General features: G+C 39.9%; 1 protein-coding gene across 1 annotated transcript in view; it reads right to left on the bottom strand.

Moving 5' to 3' along the window:
* The window catches only part of RYR3 (ryanodine receptor 3), a 502,054-nt gene that overhangs the window by 313,931 nt on the left and 160,907 nt on the right, over positions 1–27,216 (bottom strand).

Raw genomic sequence — 27,216 nt, forward strand, 5'->3', positions numbered from 1 at the left:
GCCACTGCTGAAAATATTAAAGATATTTTTCACAACTAGAATATTTTCAATCAGCAAATCTTCAAGTATTACATTTATGTAAAACACAGTGGTTGGTATTGAGAAAGAAAAACAGACACGGGGAAGAAAATCATTGCTCTTTAGGAGTTTACAATTGAGTGTTGTGCATTTTCTTTGGGAGTACAGCTTATAACGATGTTGCATCCCAAGGGACAGTGGCAGAACACTGACACCATGAGAGCAACAGGGGCAAGGAATGAGAACCAGAAGTCACCCACAGCTGTGTCTGACACTGAGCAGGTGAAGCTGTTTCCATGGAGCTCCAATCCAAAAGTTAAAGCAAACCTGCTGCTAGGGCACAGGTAACCTCTCTGATGCCAGCATTTTCATTTTTAAAATACAGATCATTGAATTGGCAATCTGTAAGTTCCCTTTAATTTACAAGTGTTTATACATTTTTTTTATTCCCCTTCTGCAACCGCAATGCCATCAAAAATAAAATAATGTCCCACTCACTGGACCTGCCTATGACTTCTCTTTATTAAAGTTTTAAGATGCCCCCTAACCAGGAATAGGTAATCCCATCCCAAAGGCTACTAGCCTATGGGCAATTTACATTTTAAGTGTTTTCTACTGAAATAATTTTTCTACTCAGGGTCTCAAAAGTAATAAATTCTAAAAACCTAGTCCTCCTAAAATTTGGAATTATAGGAAATTGCCCAGTTCTCTTTAAAAAATAATGTAACCAAGGAGAAACTGTAACACAAGCTGAAAACAACCTTTATTTTCCATATTTCTTGCTTTGTTTTCAAAGTCTGTTCTTGCTACAGGTAATTAACTCATTTGTATGGGACTTGAGTGAGCAGACAGCTGGTGATGCAGGGCAGAGTTTCACGTCCGGGAGGGAAGTGTTTCTTTAGAACACATACAACATCATTTCAAATAGCAGGCAATAATAGGATAAAGCATTTCTCTAAAGACTTTGTGCCATAAATGTACATCATCCAACTCAATCTCCCAAGATAGGATGCCATCTCAGAAGATTTTATAGAGGTGGTTTCTACTACTTCCTAGTCTTCCTGGATCTCAGATCACCAGAGTAGGAAGCCAAAGAAGCCTGATTTGAGTTTCCTATTCCTCCTGCATAACTAGAGGAAGTGATTAGGAGATTTCCTATTCAGGAGTGCTTTCAGTTGTGGTTTGTACTTTCCAGGGTGCTTTTTGGCTAATTGAATGATCTGAAGATTCATGCTCACTGTTTAACCCATTCTCTTTATGACAGAAACTTTCACAGTTGTAAGTGCCCACAATTCTGCCTTTACATGAGACTGTGTGACTCTAAGTCAGCTTTCTTCCTTCACTGTGCCTGGTTTGCTTGGACAGGACACAGGAGCTCTCTCCCGACAATGCTCTCATCTATCCTGATGAGGACCACTGACAACATGGACACTAGGCATGTTCCAATTATATGTTTCTTTTCCTTCCAGACATTAAAAGTTCCAAGGTAGTCATGATTTCATTACTGGCATGAAAGGTGTATTTAAACAGGAGATAGTGAGCCTGGGGAGGAAATGTCTTATATAGGGTCATGTATCTGCCACTGATGGTTTCCTAACAGTTAGTTTATTTTTTAAATCCTTACTTGAGGATATGTTTATTGATTTCAGAGAGAGAGAGAGAGAGAGAGGAGAAAGAAACATTAATCAGTTGCCTCTCACATGTGTCCTGACTGGGGATTGAAGCCTCAGCCTAGGTATGTGCTCTGACTGGGAATCGAACACACAGCATTTTGGTGCATGGGACGATGCTCCAACCAACTGAGCCACTGGGCCAGGGCAGTTTTTCTACCTCTAGTGTGTGTTCTTTGGACTCTATGCTTAGGGATAAGGTCACATCACTCCAATGGCATGAAGAATAACACATGGGCAGTGGAAAGGTAAAGAACAAGCAAAAAGGAATTCTGGAGAATAACAAAGTGCAACTAGCAACTTGTGACATGAACAGAGTGCAGAGCACAGAGCCATCTGACGTGCTACTCCAGCTGCCATCCTTAATTAAACTCCACACCAGCCCGAGCTCCCCTCTTCACACTCCCCAAGAATGAGCAAAGGCTACTGGTCCAGCAAAACTAATTTGTTTGCAGTGGAAGAGTCCCCCAGGAGGCCAGCTCCCTGCCTGTGTGCTCTGGAGCCTGTGCCTCAGTCACTCTGCCTGGGAGGCACGAGGCATGTGCTTGATGATTCTCAGCACGAAGAGAAGGGCTCTGTTGACATCTGTTCTGAAATAGCTCATCACTCTCCCCAGTCCTCTCCTTAGCCTAGAGAAGCACTATATTTCCAAATGTCCTACAGATAACCTTGAAAGCCAGGGCCCTGGGTAAGCCAGGAACTAGGTACTCACTTAGCCCCAGTATGTAAAAAATAGTGGGGGAAAAGGCCTATGGATGCTTCATGCTCCATACATGTATGTAACATCTTCCTTGCCATAATAAAAGTATTTTTCTGGGACTTACTAGATCCAAGATGGTGGGAATCTGATACTCTTATTAGTGGATTTATTTAGCATTTTCTTCCTAGCATCCTGCAATAAGCACTAGGCACTGTACTGGTCAAGTCTTTGGGGAAAGGAAGAGGTGAGGTAATTACAAGGAGGAGAATTGACATTCCTCCATTACACTGTTAACCACAGTCTGTTTTTGGCTTATACAGTTCCTTATGCAGGGATAAGTCTGTTTCACTAGAGTGTAGGTATCTTGAAAAATTTATGCCTTATTCTACTTTTGGTACCCCAATATATGGAATAGTAAATGTTCAACTCAAATCTTCTTGAACTGACTGTATCCCAGACTATCCATGAATACATGGCAGATAGTGGCTGTGGTTGCAGACAAATTGCACTGAGCACTCACTTGCCTAGCTGAGTCTCTTCCCCAACTCTCCTGCTTATTGTTCAAGAAGCCCTTCTTCTCTCGTTATGATAGGCCTCCTTCCATTTCTCTGTTTACCAATCTGGCTCTCACTCAAACATGCATCAGTGGTTTACCCTATAAGTGCATCAATGGCTTTGAATTAAAAGCAATATAGGGCATATTGGTTAAGAGTAAACACTCTAGTGTAGTGCTACATGAGGTCCTATCTCTGTACAACTACTTATTAGCTGAATGATATTAGGCAGGTAACTTAGTCTCTCTGTACCTTAGTTTCCTTATGCATAAAAAAAGATGTAATGCTACCCACTTTTCAGAATGAACTATGTTTTTATTGTTAAAAAGCTTAAAACAGAGTCTGATGCATAAGTACTCATAAATGTCAGATTTTATCCCACACAGAGAAGTAAAATCAAAACATCAATAACTCAAATGTTCATTTATATAAATTCTTATTTTATGTAAGGATAAGGCAAAACCTCTGCCCTTCAAGGCTTTGTGGTCTAGTAGAGTTTTGGGGAAGCAAATGGACAATTTTCAAAGTATGATTCAAAATGTCCAGAGGGGGGAAAAAAAGAAAAAAAATGTCCAGGGTTGAGTAAGAATGAAGGTAAAGAAGCACACAGAGTTGAACATGGTGGGGTAGAGAAAGGGGCAGTGGGAGAAGGAGGAGATGGATGGCGGAAGCAAGCAAAGGAAGGTGAGAAGTGAGGCTGAGGAAGAAGTAGGTGTTAGACTGAGAAGGGTTGAGTCCCCTTGTCAAGAGGTTTGGACTTAACTTCAGAGCAATGGAGAACCACTAAATGAAGTTATGCAGGAAGTGATATAACCAAATTTGCATCTTTGAAAGATCATTGCAGGTTCAGTGTGAAGGAGGTTAGGTTAAGGCAGAGAAACAAATTAGGAGGTTGTTGCAACAAGCTAGTTATGAGGTGACAATGACTAAAGAAATGGCAGGGGAGATGAAGATAAGAGAATGAACCTGAATTATCCTGAGAAGTTAGGCAAGATAAGAGCTAGTAATTAATTGGATGTGGGAGATGATGAGGGAGGAGTGGAAGAAAGTATATCTATTGAATGGTATAGATTGCATAAAGATAGGATTCAGCAAGAAGCAGCCACACCAAGCATCTGTAAGACCACAGAGACAGTAATTACTCTTGGCAAATTGCCCACTGGAATCTCCCATTGCTACACCGAGTGATGACAGGAGGGTGGAGAAGTGGCCGTGACTATGTATGAATATCCCTTGGAATGTCAGCGAGGTAGGCTCATCTAGGAGAAGACAAGGAATGTGAGAAAATGACACATTCTCCACAATAGAAGAATTCCTCGAGACCTAGCAACCAGAGTCAGCCCTTTCTCATGTCTATCAAGCAGTCAGCCAGTATTTAGAGAGCATAACAACATGCATTTGGTACTGTACTAGCTGCTGTAGGAAACAAAAGAGAAAAGTAAGACATGTATTCTACCCTTTAAGGAATTTTTAACCTTAGAGAGACAGACTTACTGTACATGAGACTTTATGAAACAATGCAAAGGAGTATACTCAGTGCTAATGTTAGGAGTATGAATTACACATCTTATAGGACTTGGAGCCTTCTGGACAATGTTGTGATTAGAAAAGGCCAGCCCAGGCTGGAGCTTGACCTGAAGAGGGTTTATGTAGGCAAGGAGTTCCTGGCACACAGTAAGAACTCAAATATTTGTTTAATGCATGAATACAATGGAAGAATTATTCTTTTTAATTTTTTGTGTGTATTCTTCCCTTTTGTTTATAGATAGAGATCAGACTGACAGCTGGGGGGAGTATTGGGAGGGTGGAGGGATGTGATCAAGCAAAAAAGAAAAAGGACTCATGGATACAGACAACTGTGGGTAATTGCAAGGTGGGGAGGGGGTCGGTGAAGGTAGAAGAGGGTATGGGGTGATGAATGGCCATGGAAAAAACACAATAAAAATGAACTATTAAAAATAATATAAACATCCCTGGTTGGTGTGGCTCAGTGGGTTGAATGTTGGTGTGTGAACCAAAGGGTCACTTGTTTGATTCCCAGTCAGGAAACATGCCAGGGTTGTGGGACAGGTCTCCAGTTGGAGGCACATGAGAGGCACCCACACATTGATGTTTCTCTCCCTCTTTATCCCTCCCTCCCCCTCTCTCTAAAACTAAATAAAATCTTTAAAATATATAAATAATAAAAAAAAGAAAAAGAAAACTCCATTAGTTGAAGTGGCATTATTAAGTTATGGGCTTTATAGAACTTGTTTCCTTACTTTCCTTTGCTTTCTCACCCAACTACCCAAAGAAAAGGGTCAAGTACTAGAAGTATTATGAGTTGGTAAAGGGAATGAGCAAAGGAAGGAGAAAGTAGTGGATAACTGCCATGTACTGATTTTTCTACCTACACCTACCACTCCAGCCCCAGGACTAAGCAGGTAGATGAATGCCATTGATACTGTGTCATACTTACAGGCTAATGGGTTTCTGTGTACTCAGCCCCATTGACATGGAAGGCTGCATAGTCTTCCCTGCAAAGTGAAGTAACTTCTAATGTCAATTCCATGGGGAGCAAGAGTGACTGTGAGAGAGAAGCCAGAACTAAGGAAGCAGAACTGAGGTAGCTGAGAGAAGTTCATCTCATCTTGGACCCACATTACAGAGAGTCAACATGGGGTGTCCTTGGGCAGGTGCTACAGAAGCATCCAACTAGTGTTATGTGTGAGGGTAGAAAGTAAGGGACTTGGGCAGATTATTCATCCCTCTGGGGTTCCATGTAAACAGGGACAGGAACAATGAGTATGTTAATTGTTTAAGATCAGAACATTTGAGCCAGAATGTAGGAATACATTGGCCCTTCCATCTTTACTTTTCATGTGTTCTTCCATCGAATTTTTCACACACACACAAAAGTTTTTGGAAGTTCTAGCCTGTTTTGGTTGGATTATGTAAAGTGAGAAAAAAATTTGGCCTATGAGTAACCCTGAACATTGAAGGGAGCAAAGTGTTCCCCTGTGGCCAACACAAAGGTAGCAGGGGAATCACACAGGACAGCAGCAAAAGTCAGGGGGCAAAGCTGAGGGCCCTTGACCAGTCAGCCTTCACCAATAGGACACCCCTGTTCAGGAATAAGCCTTGAAATGCCTGAATTTCATTAAGGAAGGCTCTCTCAATTGTCCCCACTCCATGCTCTATTCGTGATGCTTGGGCCTGCCTAGTATGGGAATAAACATGGCTGGTGTTCATTCTTATGGCCCTAGATCTCAGGTTGGGTCTATAAAGAGAGCCTGTTTCTCCAAGGGCACTAGGCCTGCTGGTAACAGGCAGAGCTGGACTCAGTCCCCAGTGGCCTGGCTTCTACGTGCTTTGCATTTGTTCCATTCCACTACACTGCCTCAGACAGGACTGATCATCATCTCCCTACAGTAGCTCAATGTAGTCTCACTCAGACACCACAGATGAGAAGACCTCCCAAGCTCTCGGAGGCAGAAAATCACTCCTCCAGAAAATGTTCCAGGTCAACCAGGTCCTTTTGGGTATAGTGTGGCACTGGCTAAGACCCACTTTCCATGGAATAGCCTCAGGATAGCCAGTGATGGCATGTATAATTTGTATTTCAGGAGCTTTAAGCACTTTATAGACATTATCTCATCCATCTCCAGCAGACATGAGCTCATTTACAGACTTCTTATCTATTATTGATAATACATAATTATTTGTATTGTGTTTATACTTCAGAGGTAGAGCAAGTCATTACCAAACTAAAACCCAAATCCAGTCCCAACCAGGATTTATTTAAGTATTTATGGAGTTAAATATTTTTTAAATCTACCTTTGCAACCTCTGCTAAGTTGTTAACAGATTATAATAAAGTTATATAGGGAATATTTAAGTCTTAAGCTGTCACCAAGTGTCTGGATTTCTACAAGAGACAGCTTAACAACCATTTTAGAGGTGGGTCAGCTGAGGCACAAAGGAATTAGGTAAAATGTCTATGGGCAAGCAGAGAAACAAGATTAGAATCCACATACACATTTTAAATGTCTCTATTTACCTATTTATATAGTACCAGGTATTATGTTAAAGGCTTTTAACATATTATCTCATTTAACCCCCACCCCCTTGCAGGGAAGAGATTATAGCCATTTTACAAATGAGAAAACTGGGACTCAGAAAGGTTGAAGAACTTCTCCACAATCATATGTCGTGAACAACATTTAAATCCTGAATTTCAAACTCAGTTCTTTCTGACTCATGTTGTGTCAACATTCCTGAAGAGAAAATTCCTAACCCTACAGCAAGACTACAGAATTCTAATCCCACTAGGCTACCCCTTCCAATTCTTGTATTTTAATAAAAACTTAAAGAACTTACATTAGGTCCCTGACTATTTCAAAAAGCTTTCTCTATTTTGGAATGACCACTGAGAATGCAGAAACTACAGACTGAAGTTAGTGGGGCTATCAGGGTTCCAGGGTTTTATAAAAATTGAGATTTCCAGCAGGTGAGGTCATTTCCATCTTTTTATGCACTTCTAAAATCTGAGACTGACTTACCATGTAAGCTTTCTCTTTCAAAAGGCAACTCAACTCTTGGCATGATGGGCACGTTTCCTCTAAGGACACACATGTGTAATTTTAAACATGTATATCCACATTTTAAACACTTTGAGAAAAGAGATTTTGCTTATCTGTGTTCAGAGCTATTACCATGGAACAAGGTTAAACTGTAAAACCTTGCCTAAATTTTCTATTTTTAAATATTTTGCTATGGTAAAGGATAGAGGGTCTTTCTGAAACCACACACAGAAACTATTCATAACAGTTGAGTTCCAATTTCTGCTCGGACTCTGCTAACAAAAACCATAATCTGTAAGCAGTAAGGTACACAAAATTGAAACTTGTAGTTGAAAAACATTCTTTTAGGAGAGGAGAGGAGGAAGATACCAATTTCTTTTTAATAAGTGAAGTAAAAAAGTTTCCTCCTGATGCCTGAGGAATGTAATGCTCTCAGCATCGAGCAGTCTCTAGGTGATCCTTCATTCTGGAGACCAGGGAGCTGCCCTGGGAGAACCACAGCTGAGGAAAATCACTACGACAGCGCACGGAGGCTTGCTAAGCAGAAACACTCACATCTGTGAACAGAGTGATGATAGTGTCTGGTGCCTGGCTGGCCTGAGGTTCACTTGAAGCCAAGACCAGCATTCAGAAGGAAAGGGATGAAAGAAGATTATACGCAAGGAAAAGGGAGAAGTTTCTCAAGTTATAGAGGTGTTGATATTTTTAAACATAAAAGGTTTCTACTAGGAAATTAAATATTTACTAAAGAACATTTGCTGAAACATTTTCTGTGTAAGGGAGGTACCACTGCCACCTAGAAGCAGGAAATCCAAAATGCAGGTCACATCTGTCTTGACAAATGTCTCACCAAGAAAAAGCAACCCAAAGTGATGAAGAACTAGAAACACCCACAATCACTGCTTCTTTACCGTGTCCCTCAGATGCCCAGTTATTGGCTGTTTAATTGACACTGATGGACAGAACCATTACATCTAGCCTCTTTTAGGGAGAATGCTTATTAATTCAAGTGAGAGCAACGTTTGCAGCACCAATTGTCCTTTTAAATGATGCTCAGAGATGTCTCCCAAGAGCTTGTTTAAAAGCACTGATGCAGAAACACAGTGGGCCCATGAAACTCCTGGGCACGACTGCTAATGTTTCAGAGTCCTGGGTACCCTAATGAGTAGTCCAGGTATTCTCCAGGAATCTCTGACCCCACTTTGAAAGATACTGCAACTGGACCCAACAACAAAAACCAAGTTCCTGGAGAGTAACTGATTCTTACTCTAGATCTTTTGTTAAAGAGCTCATCAGAATATAAGAATTTCTCTCAAATGAGTAATCCAATCATTCAAAATGCACGTGATTATTGTTATGATCTTGTCTCATGTGGTCCCAACCAAAAATAACACCAAGGTGCCCCCAAACACCTATATTCTGCCATACATCAGTTATTTCTGGCAAGTTAAGAAAAATGTTACCAAGAGCCTGGCAAAAATAAGTGCTGTGAAGCTTGTGTTTTTAAAAATAAGGAAGAAGGGACAGCCAAAAAATCCAAGAGAAACACTGGGCAGCTGGCTTGTCAAACTGCCTGCAGGGGAAAAGTGTAACTGACAGGCTGGGTGGTTGATTTGGTTCTTGATTGAGCCAAGTGTCTCTCCCTGCCTGGCGTGGTCAGCTTGTTCAGCAACAAAGGTACTGAACAAAAGGTACATGGCCAAAAGGTAGAAACTGCAACACTTGCACCTGGAGAAACAAGCCTATGTTTGTTTCAGGGGCAGCAGATAATACCTACTATTTATGGGCAGAGGAAACTGAAACAGTGACTCTTTACATGATCCTAAAAATATGGCCATAAACAAAACTCGAGCTTAATAAGCAGCACGGGTAATGCAACAAACTCTGTGGATCGCTAAATGGGACCCTAACACACACACACATACCCATTTTCAGTGGTGACTACCCTGAGAAACTGTGAGGACATTATTCTGAAGAGTTTTTCTATCAGAAAAACAGCTGAGAACAGGAAAGAATAAAGGCAGCAGGTCAGAAAGGAGATGAAATCAGCATGCATTTTCCATGTTCCATGAATAAGGTCAAAGTACAGCATCCTCAGCCAGAGGAAGAGCACACAATCCAGGGTGGTGGATTCAGAGGAGGTGTGACAGGCAGAAATATCAAGAGATGAGGTGAAAGCTGAGCATCTTTCAACTTGTCAGTTACGTTTTAGTCTAAAACTTGGTTTACTTTAGTTTTGGTGGAGAGAACCCTGATCAGCGTGAATCTCCCACATACTTCTATTTTGCTTACATTCTCCTTCCTTGGGACTGATGATGTAGTTGCTAAAGAATCTGGAAACCATGGTGAGGCTGTTCTTTAGCACCGAGAAGTGGTATCCAACAGCTGCAGGATGGGAGAATGTTCCTTGTGGTCTTTTCATTGCACAACAGGAAGGGGAAGATTGAGGAAAGCATGAGGAGGCGTCCACAAGAGCTGAGAAAATGCCAAGCTGGGACCAAAGGCTGACAGACAGAACGGAGACACGGGGCACCTAACGGCAGTGCTGCCCCTGAGGTGCGACTGGCATGGGCATCACTTATTGGAAGAACCTCCGGTGGACTGGGTCCTCCTTGACATCAGCGCCAGCTCCACAATGCGCATGCACTCAGGAATGGAAGTGGGCGCAGAGCTCAGAACAACAAAGGGCAAGGACAGCAGCTTGGCTTCCAAATGGTTTGAATTTTGTTCCCAGAGCTTCCTTCCCACTCTCAGACTGAATCCAAATTCTATTGTGGAAATACAGGTTTTATTTTTTACTCTCCCCCACATGGAATATTCTCTTCAATAGAAATAAGCATATCACTACAAACTAAGTTCTGGATTGAAAAATGTTTGGCAGGAATATGAGAATATATGTTCACTAAATTTGCAGTTTTAAAAATCCTTGTGGAAATAAATAACAGCTACAAATATTTTTTTCCAGTGTGGAAAAAATCCTCCTATATCTTAATGAAAAACTAGACCCCCTCCCCTCCAACTTCCTCATAGTGTCTGAGCTAAACTCCTGCCACTAGATGTTTACATTTGCAAGCATTAGTACTACATGCAAAGATTAGTATTATGTGCCCCCATTTGCAAGGGGGCATGTGGTTTTCATCATAGATACTTTAAAACATGTCATAGAGCAGGGATTTAGCACTGCCAGTTAGTAGCTTCATGAATTAAAAGCGTTCACTTAATAATAAGCACTGCTTCAGTGGAGTGGTAATGGAGAGACCTATCACCTTGTCTGCCTATAGCAAAGCATGACCCTTACCAGGAAGCCTTCTAGGTATGGAGGATGGATAGTCATCAAAATGCTCATTGACCTGTGGAGATCTGTTGGATCTCATCCTCTCTGAACTTTCCCCCACTCTGGAGTCACTGATTCCTTTCACTCAGGGCATGAGCCAGCTCTGATCAACACAAGAAAAGCATTAGGAGACTCAGTCTCTTCCTATTTGATCCAACCCATCACTCAGCATCTGGTGAAGCTGGCCAGGAAATACCATGTCAAATACTGCCCCTGCCCAGCCATCCCAGTTCACATGACTTGGCCTTCACTTGAGTTCCTTTCCTCAACTCTGCTAAGGAAGCCAGGTTACTGAGGGTCTCCATCCATGATGAAGACAGATTATGGCCTTTTCTTTCTCATCCCCTCCTGGATATTCAGGAGTTACTTCCAGTACATAATGGTTAACTTAGTACCATGAAAGAGAATGAACGTGTTGATAGAAACTGAGGGAACAATGTCATGCCTCAAAAAGGTAAGTCCTTGCTCATGGTGACCTTGGCAAACTCTGTCAGACCCTATGAAGATTAATGATTCAAATTAGCCAGTTGCACTCCAGAGGCATCTGCCCTTATGTTCTCAGTGAACAAGATGAAGACGAAAGCCATTGTTTGGCTTCCTATTAAACTTCTACATTTTGAGAAAGAAGCAAGTTCATTCATTACTATAGCATTTGAAAACTTTCCATGGTAGGTTGTTGGTAAGTGAACATGATGCTGATGAAATCAAGGCCATAGCTTTGTTTCACGTTGTAAGGACTTCTGCCCACCTAGGTTGGCTAGCTACTCTGTCAATACTTAGATAAGAAGACAGGTGTGGAAGGCCCGTGACTACAGATTCAGCCCTGTCACAATTTCTGAAAGCTGATCTGAGGACCACCTCTAAAAGCATCATGCAGGAGTTTGTTTCAAAAACTAAAAGCTGACTTTTGACCCCACCCAAGACAAAGATGGGGATTGAAAGATATGCTCACTCAAATTTGAGAACCTCCACCCTTCTGGGTGAATTCTGGGCCAAGCCCTCCAATGCTAGCCAGGCTTATGATCTTTAAGGATATGGAATTCTTGGCATAATTTACCTGCGAAACTGGGCAGCGATCAAAACCATAGCACTAAGTTTTCAACTTGAAAGGTGATCAGAGGACACTGTGGACACTTTCTCATGAACACCAAAAGCTCTCACCTTTTTGGCAGTATTTTTCACCAAAAAGTAATATCCTTTGGCTGTTTACTAGAAATTTTGCTGAATGATAACATTAGACCTTCTGCATTCACTCAGTCTCAGAGCTTGCATTAAATTCTAAAAACTCTCCATCTTTAGGCAAAAGAAGTGAAATTATTTGAACCTAGATTCCACAGCTAATCAGGGTAAAATTTTGCATTTTAAATCTGAAGTGACTGCTCTTGGGCTGGAAAAGGTGTGGCAGAGATCAATTTTTCTGTGCTCATAGGTGCTAGAGCACCCGAACCACCCCAAACACATGATAATCTGTTCTATTTTGAAGTAGAAATACCTTGGGATGTACAGGGAAGTGCTAAAGCGGGACTTGAGGCAAAAATCCTTGATGAAAGGGCTCAAGTAAGAAATGGATCATTAGGTCAAGTTTTAAAAAAATTTTTGTCAACCACTCCATAGCTGCTTGAGGGAGGCTTACAGACAACTTTCTTGTACCAGTTGTCCTCACCTTGTAAAGGCTTTGGATAAAACCGAGCTGGGTTTCAGTGGAATGGAAGAAAAATGATTTGAAAACATCCTGACAGAGAAAGCAGCTAAATCCTGGATGACTGCATTAGGAACACTCTGTAATTATTCTCTGAAATAATTTGGACAAAGACAAACAAATTAATTCTCCACAGTGTTTTGAATTATTTAAAATCACCTACTTGCTGCATGTCAGGGGATTAAGAACAAGCAAGATACTGTTTGTGAGTGATTCATAAAATGTTTCAGTTCATATAGTTTGTTAATGTCTTTATTTATTTATTTTATTGTTGTTCAATTATAGTTGTCCCCATTCCCCCCCCATTACTCCCCCGCATCCCACCAACCCCCACCTCCCACATTCAATCCTCACCCTACCCACATTATCTTTGTCCATGGGTCCTTCATACATGTTCCTTGAAGACCCTTCCCCTTCTTTGCCCTGTTACCCCCCTCCCCTCTGGTTACTGTCTGTTTGTTCTTTATTTCCATGTCTCTGGTTATATTTTGCTCACTTGTTTATTTTATTGTTTAGGTTCCACTTAAAGGTGAAATAATATGGTATTTGTCTTTCACCACCTGGCTTCTTTCACTTATAATGCTCTCCAGTTCCATCCATGCTGTTGCAAAGGGTAGGACTGCCCATCAGTAAATGAGTGGATCAAAAAACTGTAGAACATTTACATAGTGTCTCTATTTAAAATGAATAAAATGACTGAATCAACTACTGAGAAGGAAAAAATAAAGTTGTTGACTTACATGTCTGAAATTTTAATTTTTAAAACAATTGTAAACATTTTCTTTATAACACTCTGCTTAGGTGGCGGGCAGCCAATCAGACCTGAGATGTCAGAGACTTAGCACAACATCTTATAGCAAGTTGGAGGGAGAGCAAATCCAGATGTCCCGAATCACTACCTAGTGTTCTTTATAATAATAGCTTGATCTGTGAATTATGATTATTTATATAACTTCAAAAGACCACATAAAAGTCATAACTATGACTTAAGATTCATCCCCAGGTTTTAAAATACTCATAAAGGTAAAAAATAATACATGTCACATGGCTTGGGTTCTCTGGGCTCCAGGTGTAACACAAAGGTGGTGCAGTATTTTTCTTGCAGGAGAAAAGCAACAACTGGAAAAGAGACAGTCTCCTAATCACAGAAAAAAAAAAGGCAAGTTTGTGATCTAATTAGTAAGTTCAGGAGTTGGAGGAGGAAGAAAAAGTACTGCTAATCGAGACCAAAATAGCAGCTCTTAGGTCTGAAGAGCAAAGTACTAAGTGTGGCAGGGGAGCGGGGGTATGAATAATACCTGCTCATAATTCACCTGGGGCCATTTTCTTGCTGTGAGAAAGCAAATGAAAAATGGACAGCAAGTGACGGTGCCACTTTACACACTGAATAAATTCTTTGTGAAATTTCCCGCCACCAGGGTATAGACTGTCTTTAAATAAAAAGAAGGGACTGGTATTGCCTCCAGCAGATGAGTTATCATGACAGTATTAATAACTCAAGTAGAAAGGAGGGTGATAGAGATGAGGAAAGTTCTCAGGGTTAAAAGGTTAGACCTAATTTTTTCTTTTTAACTAGGTCATGGGATCCAGCAAATGACAAATGCGTTAATAAACTTGACGTGTTGCACTTGACTTTTATGCTGTTTCTTTGGATGTCTGTTTCCCTTCTCATCTCTGGACTGTAAGAAATAACAGAGCAGCCCTGGCTGGTGTAGCTCAGTGGATTGAGTGCGGGCTGCGAACCAAAGTGTCAGGTTTGGTTCCCCGCCAGGGTACACGCCTGGGTTGCAGGCCATAACCCCCAGCAACCACACATTGATGTTTCTCTCTCTCTCTCTCTATCTCCCTCCCTTCCTTCTCTAAAAATAAATAAATAAAATCTTAAAAAAAAAAAAAGAAATAACAGAGCATGGGGCTCAGTGTGGATGTAGAAATAGGAATAAAACTTTCAGAAAAAGAACAAAACAAAACAGCTCACCTGCTATTTGGGAAGAACTGAAAGATGAAGCCGTGTTTTTCAGAATTCAAGAGATTAGGATTCTACTCCAACCCTTCAGCTTGATGAATTCATATATAGACCCACATGAAATGAGTCTTTTAGTCTTGTTTGCACAAAATAATAAATAATCCCTGGCCCAGGTGGAACAGTAACTCAATGTAGACTAGCCACTCAATGTAGAGAGCCTACCCTGGTCCCAGAGGGCACCACCAGAAGACCAAGCCACCACGCATACAGGACTGTGCAGAACACTCCCAGCCACCTCTGTTTACACCCCACATGTTGGACAACAGGACTTGAACTTGTAAACAGGTTGTTTGGCAGCTAGGAGAAGAAAACTGCCTGGTCTAACAGAATGACTGCCCAGCCTCACTTCCCATGAGTCTCTGTGTGGTCCCTGTCTTCTGGAAGACTGCATGGCTAAACCCAAAAGCTGGCCCCTTTGTTTGTTTTAGACAACTGACTGTATAAGTTCTCTTCTATCTTATTTTTCCTCTTTCGTATTCTCATTTCCTAATGCTTTCACCCTCCAATCTCCTGACCCATCAATCCCCTTTCAAATATGCTAGAAAAAGCTGCTTCATGATCAACACACTCCATCATCCACCCCCAGCCTTCTCCCTGCAAATTGCCTGAACAGATAAAATCTGGCTCATCCCAAAGGACCCCATTTCCCTTGGGAAGTCTCCCAACTACAGATGCTCATTTTCTCATATCTTGGGTAACTTGGGGTTTGCACATGGGGTCTGTATCCCTCTCCTTCCCAGGGCTATTTTAAAAAAAAAATATTTTATCTATTTTTAGAGAAAAGGGAAGGGAGGGCAAAAGAAAGGGAGAGAAACATCAATGTGAGAGAGAAACATTGATCAGTTGCCTCTCACACATGCCCTCCACAACCCAGGCAAGTGCCCTGACCCAGAATCGAACCTTTCACTTTGCAGGACAACTCCCAACCCACTGAGTCACATCAGTCAGGGCAGTACTATTTCTAGGTCATTAATCTTCCATAAATTAACTCCTTTTTCTTTAAGTTTCCCACACTTGGCAATATCACCTTTCACTCCCTCTTCTGTTTATTTCTGTGACCTTCCCCATCTTCATTGAATCCTCTAACTTGTTTTCATTCCTGCTCTTGGTGACTGAACATTCACATTGTTACTTGGTGAATTGTGCCCCCGCACCACACCAAATGTATGTTGAAGTCCTCACCCTAGGAACTTTGAATATGACCTTATTTGGAAATAGGGTTTTTACAGATGTAATCAAGTTAAGATGAGGTCATTGGGGTGGAACCTAACCTAATAAGACTGATGTCCTTATAAGAAAAGAAAACCACCGCGTGAAAACAGACACACACACAGAAAAGAACCATGTGAAGACAGAGGCAGAGGTGGGGCTGTGCTTCCACAAACCACAGCACACCTGAAGCACCCAGCAACTGGAATGAATGGCCAAGGAGAGATCCTCCTGAAGAGGCTTCAGAAGGAGCTTGACTCTGCCAGCACCTTTACTTCAGGTTCTATTCTGCAGAACTGGAAGAATAAATTTCTGTTGTTTTAAGCTACCTAGTTTGTGGGCATTTGTTACAGGAGCCTTAGGAAAGTAATGTGTTGTATGAATAATCTTTCACATATCATGGCCTCTCAGTTATTTTGCTCCCCTCTTGATCAATGATATTCTCCACTCCAGTTCAGCCACCCTCTATCATGATCATAAACCTGGGGCCTGTTTTCAGCCAAAATGCTTCATTCTGACACCTCCAATTGACACACTCCACTGTCTACCCATCCACTCACCTTCCAGCTTGCTCATTTGCTCACTCGATTACTCTTATCACTATATATATATCCCTATACCTTTGCACTACCAGATGCTTCCTAATTTTTTTAATCCTTACTAGAGGATATATATTTTTAATTGATTTCAAAGAGAGAGGAAGGGACGTGGAGGGAGAGAGAGAGAAACATCAATGTGAGTGATAAACATTGATTGGTTGCCTCCCATATATGCCCGACCAGGGATCAAATCCACAGCTTTTGGTGTATGGGATGACACTCCAACCAACTGAGCCACAAGGCCAGGGCTCTGCTCCTATCTTTAGCTCTCTTCATTCAGTTTAAATTCTAAGATTTCAAGGAACTCTCTTGCCCTTTTGTTCTTTATTACACTCACCTGCAAACATGTTGACCCTGGCTGAATTTAACTATCCACTTTCTTCATGACTATGCTGGGACTGCTGAGGGCTGCTGCAGAAAATTGGCAGCACTAAAAATTCAAGGTTATCAACCTCAGTTGGCCCTCAATGCTGGGACCTCAAGCTGCTCAGCAAGGCTGCTGCTCTTCTCTAAGTAGCTCATTCTATCTAAAACTTTCTGCACAAAACCAACAGATCTACCCCATCCTTTGCCTTCTTTCCTCCTATTAAATACAATGAGTTCTTCCTTTGCTTAAGGTGAATTCCTTATCTCTGTTCTTGATATTTATCCTTTCCACTATGTCAGCAATTTTCACACTAGACCATCCCTTGCATCACCCACATTTCTTTCTTCTCCTTCTCCATTTGTACTTTCTCATCAACATTTAAACATGTTTTAGTTTTTCCTATTACAAAAACCCTTCCATCCTCAGACCCTCTCCAGCTATCCCTCTTTCAGAGATGTCTGAAATGGTGTCTTTATTCTTACTCTACTCTTGCTCTTCAACTCTACTAGATTGGCTTCTGCCCTCATCACCCCATTGAAAGGGCTCCCACCAAAGCTGCAATTGTTCTCCATGTCACCATGTCTGTCATACACATTCCATCCTATTATTTGACCTCCAGTGGAATTCTACCCTACTGACTATGCTCCTTCTTGACAAGCTTCCCTTTATTTCTGTGGCTTCTATGATATTACACATGCCTATTTCCCCCTTTATCTTTCAGGATTCTCTTCCATCCTCTCATTAATCCACATTTTTTTTTACTCACTCTCATAGTTTGATTTACTACCTTTAAGCCAACAACTCCTCCATCTCAACCTCTCTTCTAAATTCCTGATTCATATATCCTACTGCCTACCAATATTTCCTCTTGGATGTCTTCCAGGCCTTTTGAATTTAGTATGTCCAAAGTTCAGTTAATAAGCATCATCTGCTTCAACATACCCTATTTTACTAAATAATATACCACCTATAGGCAGCTAAAGCCCACAGTTCTAGAGTCACACTTGACTCCTCCTACCTTAATCTCCATCATTCTATGCGTTTTATTAACCATACCTAAAATAAACTTAATCCCAGTCTATTCATCTATTTGCATATGAAGAACCTATACATCTTCCACAAGTTCATGTTTTCCTCAGACAATAAACCCCCATTCTTGTTCAGCTCCCATTCTTGTTACTTCAAAATCTGTGCCTTTACCTCCTCTCTTTTCTTTTGCATAAGCCAAAACTGTACTCAATTTAATCTGATAACAGTGTCTCTTACAACTTCAACATCTTCTCTACACCCTCTTTCCTCTCTGCCTAGAAACATGCTTGTGTCTCTCATCATGGAAACTCCTTCTTTGTAACCTAGATTCTGCTTCAATACCATTTTCTCTTGTTGCTTTTAACACTCAGGTCCTTTAGAGAGTGTCAAACACTCATTGATAAGGTTCTGGTTCAGATAATGATGGAGAAACTCACAATAGGAAAAACTCTCCTGACAATAACAATTATCAGCTCCAGACAAAATTTTAAATATAAATGTTTGATGCCACTGGAGAGCAATCTAAAGCTTGAGGGAACATGACTCTTAAAAGATGGGAAGCTAACTAGATGATGTCCACATTTAATTAAATTTTCTCCTGAGGGCACTCTTCTGTTCCTGGGACATTTGGAGGATAGATCCAATAAAACAAAAACCTTCTGTGCAGTCAGAAGTCTGAGTTTAGGGCTGTCAAAATGTCTGGAAATTAAAGAGGAGAATTGTGGGACAGAGGGAATCACCATAAATTATAAAACCCCCAAATCAGCATACTAATTGCCCTCAAATGTTTGGCTAACTCATCAACTGTAAACAGGCAATATTCTAAGTATCTGATGGAAAGAAACAGCTGTAGTGCTAAAAATGAGCAAAAGTTTCATCAGCTTCCAGTTTGGAGATGCCTGAATTTAGTGTTAAAGTCTTCCCAAATAGAGGGAGTTAAGAAACACTTCAGGATTTTCATTAAAACCCAGAAAGACTACATTCCAAGACCAATGATTATGCCTTAGAATTAAAGGAAAAATAAAAGAGACCAAACTTCCACAAGATCAAGGAGATCCCACAAGTAATTTAACTAACTGCCAGAATAAAATACAACACTCTACAGGGGAAGATAAAAGAAACCAGAATAACTATAAAATATTACCTACATGGTTCAGTATACAACTACTATATGTTTAAATTAATAGGAAAATGTGATTTGTAATCAAAAGAGAAGCCAGTCATTAAAAGAAGACCCATAAATGACCCAATAACTGGTATAAATATGTTAATAAATGTATCAGAAAAAATGGGAATAATGGAGAAGAGAATGAGAATTTGAAGAGAATATACAAAATCTTAAGAATAAACTATTGTGAAATTTTATAATTTAAAAATACGACATCTGATATATTGGAGGGAGTAAATAGCACATTTAAATTTAAGAAATCAGTAAATAAAAATAAGTCAGTTGAAATTATTCAAAACTGAAGAACAGAGAGAAAAAAGTTTAGAAAAATATCAGTTTTACTGAGCTATAGAACAATGTAGAACAGTTTAATATATAAAAATTGGGTTCAAAGAAGGAGAGAGTAAATGAGGCAGACCAAATATTTTAAGAAATAATTGTCCCCAAAGTTCCAAACTTGATTAAAATACCAAAACCAAGAGATCATAAAGTTCCACAACGTCCGGTCACGATAAATACAAAAAAATTACCCTCAAATACATCATTACAACTTCTAAAATTCAAAGATAAAGAAAAAAAATCCAGAAGAACAATAATATGATATCTAGTTTTTCATTTTAGAAAAGAGGACAAAGACAACAAAATACCATCTATAAAGTACTGAAAGAAAAAATAGTCAAACCAGGATTTATAGACACAGAAAAAAATCCTTCAGAGGTTTCTGGCCAAGATGGAGGCATAGGAAGATATGCTTTGCTTCTTTGCACAACAAAAAGAAGGATAACAACCAATTTAAAAACAGAAAACAACTAAAACTGCCATAAAATCAAAGTGCATGGAAGTCTGACAACCAAGGTGTTAAAGAAGAACATTCATCCAGACTGGGAGGAGGGGAGGAGATGGAAAGCCAGGATGGAGAGGATGAGTGACAAGGCCACAGATGGCTGACCAGGTCGGGGAGGCAGTGGCTGGCAGACTAGGAGGTCCCATCTTTGTGTGTGGATAAGCCAGGAGGAACAACTGGAGAGCAAGACAGACCATGCAACCCAGGGATCCAGCACAAAACTAAAGCCTCGCCCTGGCTGGCGTAGCTCAGTGGATGGAGCGTGGGCTGGGAACCAAAGTGTCCCAGGTTCGATCCCCAGCCAGGGTACATGCCTCGGTTGCAGGCCATAACCCCCAGCAACCACACATTGATGTTTCTCTCTCTCTCTCTATCTCTCTCCCTTCCCTCTCTAAAAATAAATAAATAAAATCTTAAAAAACACACACAAAAATCCAAAAACTAAAGCCTCAAAACCTCTTGCTGTAAAAACCTGTGGGGCTTGTGGCACTGGGAGAAACCACCAGTCTCATAGGAGAGTTTGTTGGAGAGGTCCACAGGATACTAGAATGTACACAAACCCACCCACCCCAAGAATCAGCATCTGAAAGGGCACAATCCACTTGTAGGAAGCAAGGCAATTGACTGAAAGTGGGGCAAGAGCCAAGCAAACAGCATTGTTCACTCTCTGATCCCTCTACCACATACAGTGTCATAATCCAGTGACGTGGGTTGCCCTGCCCTGGTGAATACCTAAGGCTCTGCCCCTTACAATGTAACAGGTATGCAGAGGCAGAGAAATATGGCCCAGATGAAAGGAGACATCAAAACTCCAGAAAAAGAACTAAGTGACAAGGAGATAGCCAACCTATCAGATGCAGGGTTCAAAACACTGGTAATCAGGATGCTCACAGAAATGATTGAATATGGTCACAAAATAAAGGAAGTGAAAGCTATACAAAGTGAAATAAAGAAAACTATATAGGGAACCAACAAGTAATGGAAGGAAATCAGGTCTCAAATCAACAATTTGGAACAAAAGGAAGAAATAAACATTCAACTGGAACAGAATGAAGAAACAAGAATTCAAAAAAATAAGGAGAGGCTTAGGAATCTCTGAGACAACTCTAAACATTCCAGCAACCAAATCATAAGGGTGCTAGAAGCAGAAAGGAAGAGTTGGGAATTTAAAATTTATTTGAAAAAATAATGAAGGAAAACTCCCCAATCTGGCAAAGGAACTAGACATGCAAGTCCAGGAAGCTCAGAGAGTCCCAAAGAAGTAGGATCCAAGGGAGCACACACCAAATAACATCATAATTACATTACCCAAGATGAAAGATAAGGAGGGAATCTTAGAAGCAGCAAGAGAAAAGGGGATAGTTACCTATAAAGGAGTTCCCATAAAACTATCAGCTGATTTTTCAAAAGAAACCTTTCAGGTTAGAAGGGGCTGGAAAGAAGTATTCAAAGTCATGAAAAGCAAGGACTTACAACCTAGATTACTCTATCCAGCAAAGCTATAATTTAGAATGGAAGGGCAGATAAAATGCTTCCCAGACAAGGTCAAGTTAAAGGTATCCATCATCACCAAGCCTTTATTATATGAAATGTTAGAGGAACTTATCTAAAGAAAACAAGATCAAAACTGTGAACAGTAAAATGACAACAAATTCACCACTATCAACAACTGAACCTAAAACAAACAAACAAACAAACAAACAAAGCAAACAACCAGAACAGGAACAGAATCATAGAAATGGAGATCAAATGGAGGCTTATCAGTGGTGAGAAGGAGCAGGGAGAATAGGGGGAAAATGTACAGGGAATAAGAAGCATAATTGGTAGGTACAAACTAGACAGGGAGAGGCTAAGAACAGTATAGGAAATGGAGAAGCCAAAGAACTTATATGTACGACCAATGGACATGAACTAAGGAGAGGGGGCATGCTGGAAGGAGGTGGGTACAAGGCAGAGGAGGATAAAGGGAAAAAAAAGGGATAACTGTAATAGCATAATCAATAAAATATACTTTTAAAAAAGAACTAGAATTTAAAAAGAAAGAAAATAATTCCTTCAAAAATAGGCACAAAATAAAGACATTGTTAGTGAAACAAAAGCTGGGCAAGTTGATCTTCAGCACACCTGCCTACAAGAAATATTAAAGGCTATTCTTCAGACTAAAGGACAATGCTGTCAGATGGAAATCTGGTTTACATTCTAGAGGAAAGAATGAAGAACACTAAAAATGGTAACTATGTGGACATTAGAAAACCCTATCTTTTCTTAATTGCTTAAGACAAGTAAGTCTTTGAAACATAAATAAGAAAGTACTGACATTATATAACATACATGATAATAATAACACAAAGAATATAAGGAAAGTGGTATAATATTAATTCAAAAGAGATTGTAATGAGTTAAAAATTCATATTAAAATCCCTAAGAATAATACAAAGGGGTAGAACTAAAAAGCCAATAAAGGAGATAAAGTGGAATACTTAATAATTCTTAATTTATCTTAAAAAAGACAGAAAAGGAGAAATGGAGGGACAAAAACCAGAGGGGAAAAAGGAAACAAATAGCAAAGATACTAAAACCCAACAACATGAGTTATTAAAATAAATGTAAGTGAACTGAATACTCTAATAAAATAGCAGAGTTTATAAAATGAGGAGGAAAAGCAACACCTAACTATATGCTGTTTGTAAGGGATATACTTTAAATATAAAGATCTAAAGACATAAACAAGATCTAAAGACATATGACCATTATATAATGCTTATTATATAAACAGGGACATTTGATAATGACAAAGGGATCAATTCATTAAGAAAACAACCCCCAAATGCCTTATATGACCTTAAAACAGAGCTTCAAAATATATGAAACAAAACTGACAGAGCTAATGGGAGGCAATGAGAGTTGAATGCCTCTAGTAGCTTATAGAACAAGGAGGTACAATATAGTTAGTAAGGACACAGAAGATTTGAACACCACTATCAACCACCTTGATAGTCATAAAACACTACATGTTTATACATGAGTTTTTTTTTAAAGCACACATTAAACATTCACCATGCTGGGCCATAAAATAAGCCTAATAAACTGTAAAGGATTTAAATAATTCAGAGTATGTTTTCTGACCATATTGAAATTAAATTATAAATCCTTAACAAAAATCTACACCCCACTATTTTTTAAAACCACTCACTCATTGCTTAACCCTTTTCATCTAACTTAGTGTCTCTAATTCTCCTTCATATTTTACTTTTAAAGGTCATAAATGTCCTACTGATCCTCAAATCCAGGCCTTTAAACTATTTAATTGATTCAGTACATGGGACACTTAACTGAGTTAAGCAATAGTTCCTGAGGACCTAATGTGTATCTGGCCCTCTGTTGAGGATAATAAAGCCGTTGCTTAAATAGTACTTTGATTGTGTCAGGTGCTGGCTTAAGCACTTTGAATAACACAGGTTTGAACTGGGTCCACTTACATGCATATTTTTCTCAAAAAATATATTGGAAGGTTTTTTTGAGATCTGCAACAATTTGAAAAAACTCATAGATGAATCTCATGTTTTCTTAACATTTTCTTTTCTCAAGCTTACTTTGTTATAAGAATATAGTATATAATATACAAAATATGTGTTAATTGACTATGTTATCAGTAAGGCTATAAGCAGATTTTCAACTGTGCAGAATTGGGGGGTGTCAGTGCTCTTAATGTTGTTCAAGGGTCAACTGTATAACTAGGAGCCCTTGTAACAATCTTCATAATGGTCCTATGAGTTGGGTACAGTTTTAAAGAGGAGGAAACAAGCAAAGAAAGGGAAGCCATTCCCCTCCCCATCAAAACACAATTAAGCCATGGAGACAGAATTACCAGTCCAGGCAGCCCAGCTTCATGGTCATGTTTGGTACCTGCTGTACTGCAGTCTTTGACTTCAGTGTTCCCAGAATGGGGGAGGGCAGGTGAAAAGGCAGGTAATCCATCAAAATTCAATGCAGTAGATGCTCTGACTTCCCTATTTACAGTATTTCTGTGCCTTGTATTCTGATACAGAGGCTTTTAGTGATCTGCCTATCCCCTTTTATAAATATATTTTCTAGAAAAATATACTTTATGATGATTTCATTTATGCAGGAGAAAACTGCCTATAAAATTTTAACACTGCTTCATTTGCTCTCTCAGAACATTTGCATTTTAGAGGCTTGTTTGAATTAAGCAAAATACCTGTTTCTAGCTCTGGAATGTCAGATATTCAGAGGACAGATGCAGAAGGTTGTTTGAGTGGGTATGAAGATCTAGCCAGGTATTCTTGAAATCTAGCCACATGAAAAATGTCTTCTTTACCCTTAAGTTGGATCCATGATACTTTCATTGCTGAGTATTATAGAAATTAGATAGAGATTGGGGTTTGGAATGAATAATCCTCAGAAAGTTACTTAACTGTCTAACTTCTTGTACCTTTCTTCTCTGAGAGTGAAAACTTTGCTCTGTGGGCTGTAAAGATTACACGAGAGCATGGTGTATAGCATATGATGCCTGACAAATGTAAAAAAAATAGTTCAGAATTTCAACTTGTAAGTCTATTTATAGTACACAAGGGATATTTTTGAATACAGTTTTATAGTTTGACCTTGCATAAGATCTCCAGTCCAGAGAAAATAACACCCACAAAAGTATCAATCAGAAGTTCAAAGAGTGTACAACCTCAGGTCAAGTTTCTGTCACTATATATTTACACAGGCTTAGATTTTTAGGAGTAAACAGTAAATCTATCTCTGAGAGAAAGAGAAAAATAATAGAAAAAAGTTATTTTTAGCCTAGAATGCCATCTTAATTGGTGTCATCTACATAATAATGTTTGCACAACCACAGATGGTGAGTCACGGGTCTTGAGAGCCTATACAACTTTGCAGAAACCATAGCAGACTGTTCTTCATTTTCAACAGAGGAAGTGAAAATAATGGGAATAAAATTTTTCCTGAAAATTTTCAGTTTGGAAATTGGACTTGAAACTGAAATTTTATTTTGAATAAACCACAATCAGGAAAACAAAGTGTTCCCCAGCAGAGAGGTAGAACTTCATTCTGAGCCCCCCGGAGCCAGAAGGCTTCAGGCTGCCTTTGGCTTGTCAAGGCCACCAGGTAAGCTGTTTCACTTTGTCAATTTCAGTTTCATCATCACTAAAATCCATGAAACAAATATTGGTTCTTTGAAACTGATTTTAAATAAAAAGTTCCCATAGTCTTCCTATGTTTTGGTGATGATCTATATTTAAAGACAGTAGAAATAAGGATTTGGAAAGGTGTTGGTGTTCCCCCCAAATCTGAGGAAGCCACAGTAGTTAAATAATTGTCATCAGTGAAGATTACTCTGGGATATGGCTTATGAAATTCTTTTCTCCTTCTGCATGAGAATTTATCTTCTGTTAGCTGTCCAGTTTTGTTCTTGGGACAAGCTGATAAAATTGATATGTGAATTAAGTTGCTATGGAACACCGTTTACAGTGAAAATGATCCCTGGCTGGTATCCTGCTTCTGGACTAGGATGACTACCAAGACCTTAGAAGAAGCCCTATCTTTGTGATTCCCTAAGTGTGAAGACTCTTGTAGCTGGTGTGGTCCTTTGTGGGGACCCTCAAGGCTATCACTGTGGAGTTGTTACAAAATACATCAGTACCTGTGGTACAAGAGGCTTTTAAGCCATGGTGACTCTTATACCTGCCTGATGTAGACCTTGGCTCTTTGCACCTGAGCTGTCATCTGGAGTGGGAAATTCAGAAGCTAACCGCTGTACCACCGCAAGGATTTTTACGGAGTGCCTGACACTTCCCAGCAGGCAAGCTGTGGCTCCTATCCTACTGAGCAGACTGGTGCCAACTGATCTATGAAAGTCTTTTGAGTCTGAATGTCAGGTTGAACCAAACAAAACCCTGTGATGGACACTGAACACTGCAGATACAAAACAGATCACACACACACACACACACACACACACGCACACACAAGACCAGTATATTTTTGTTCCTGGGAAAAAATGCACTACTTAAAAATGACAGTAAATAAACATTTGCTGCTATTATGCCCTGGCTGCTGTGGCTTGGTTGGTTTGAGCATCATCCCATAGCCAAGGGGCTACAGGTTTGATTCCTGGTCAGAGCACATACTTAGGTTGTGGGTTCAATCCCCAATTGGGGTGTGTATGGGAGGCAATCGAGTGATGCTTCTCTCTCACATCGATGTTTCTCTTTCTCCCTTACTGTCTCCCTTACTCTATCTCTAAAAGCAATGAAAAAAATGTCCTCAGGTAAGAATTGAAAACAAAACAAAACAAAAATAATTTGTTGCTACTATAAGTAAAATAAAGAAGCAATGTTTCTTCTGCATGTTTTCTGGTTATGATTTGAGTCTTTCCTATAAAACAAGATGGCTTTTAATTTCTGAAGCTGTGCTTAGTTGAAAGAGATGATGGATGGTGGAGCTTCCATCAGTTAATACCTGCAGTTTCGGGAGACCTTCAAAGAAGGGTGGAATAGCATACAGGAATCCAAGTCACAGGAGCCCTCCAATGTGCTAAATAGCCCCCATGTCTGTGATCAAGTGTTGACAGTCTTAAACTTTTGCTTTTTATTCTACTCTGTCACTCCTGGATTCATTAGGACCTCCTTTTCTCAGGGCTTGTACACTAAAAATATACTTTGAGAAACTTATCTCATCTCTTCTCCTTAGAGTGCATCTCAATTTTCTCTGAGTTTCATTTAGCTTTAAATACCCTTGACTAGGAAAGCCCAAGGTCACTGGTTGGCTCTGATAAGAGTGGCGTTTAATGTCTGTGTCTCATGCCCAGTGCCAGGCTTGGGAATGCACCTTCTCACTTCACTGCATAAAAGGGAGCTTACATTAGCTTCCAAGAACCTAACAATGGTCCAGCTAGCTGTGAAACTGGATGGTAGAGAATTAGGTGAAATGTTTATTGAAAAGGCAGGAGACCTGCCAGAGGAATGTACGCATAGCTGTCACTGACTGCAGGAAAGACTGAAGCCACAGAAAATGGGTTCATGGAGCAGGCAGCTCCCAGGAATTGGGACAGGAATTTCTGAATACTACTCTAGCCTTTCTATGAGCTTGACCCTGATTCTCTATGAGAAGTTCTCATGGTGTACTTTCCTCATCAATTACTATATGTAAAAGAGGCATACACTCATGAAATGATATTGGGCATGTGCCAAATGCAACAAGTGGTATGTCCTTTTAGGAAAGCAGTTTACTACTGTTCATGCTCCTGACACCATTACTGCTAACCTGGACAGTTACTCCAAGAAGCAAAAGCACATACATGACATTTCTTAATAACCATAAATCATTATTTTTATACCTGGGGAATACAAAGCATTTTTAGGTTATGATATAAAGTTCTTTTTAATCTGTTTTTAGGTTACTTTGTTT

Source organism: Phyllostomus discolor, chromosome 1, assembly GCF_004126475.2.
Source record: "Phyllostomus discolor isolate MPI-MPIP mPhyDis1 chromosome 1, mPhyDis1.pri.v3, whole genome shotgun sequence".
NCBI classification, from domain to species: Eukaryota; Metazoa; Chordata; class Mammalia; order Chiroptera; family Phyllostomidae; genus Phyllostomus; species Phyllostomus discolor.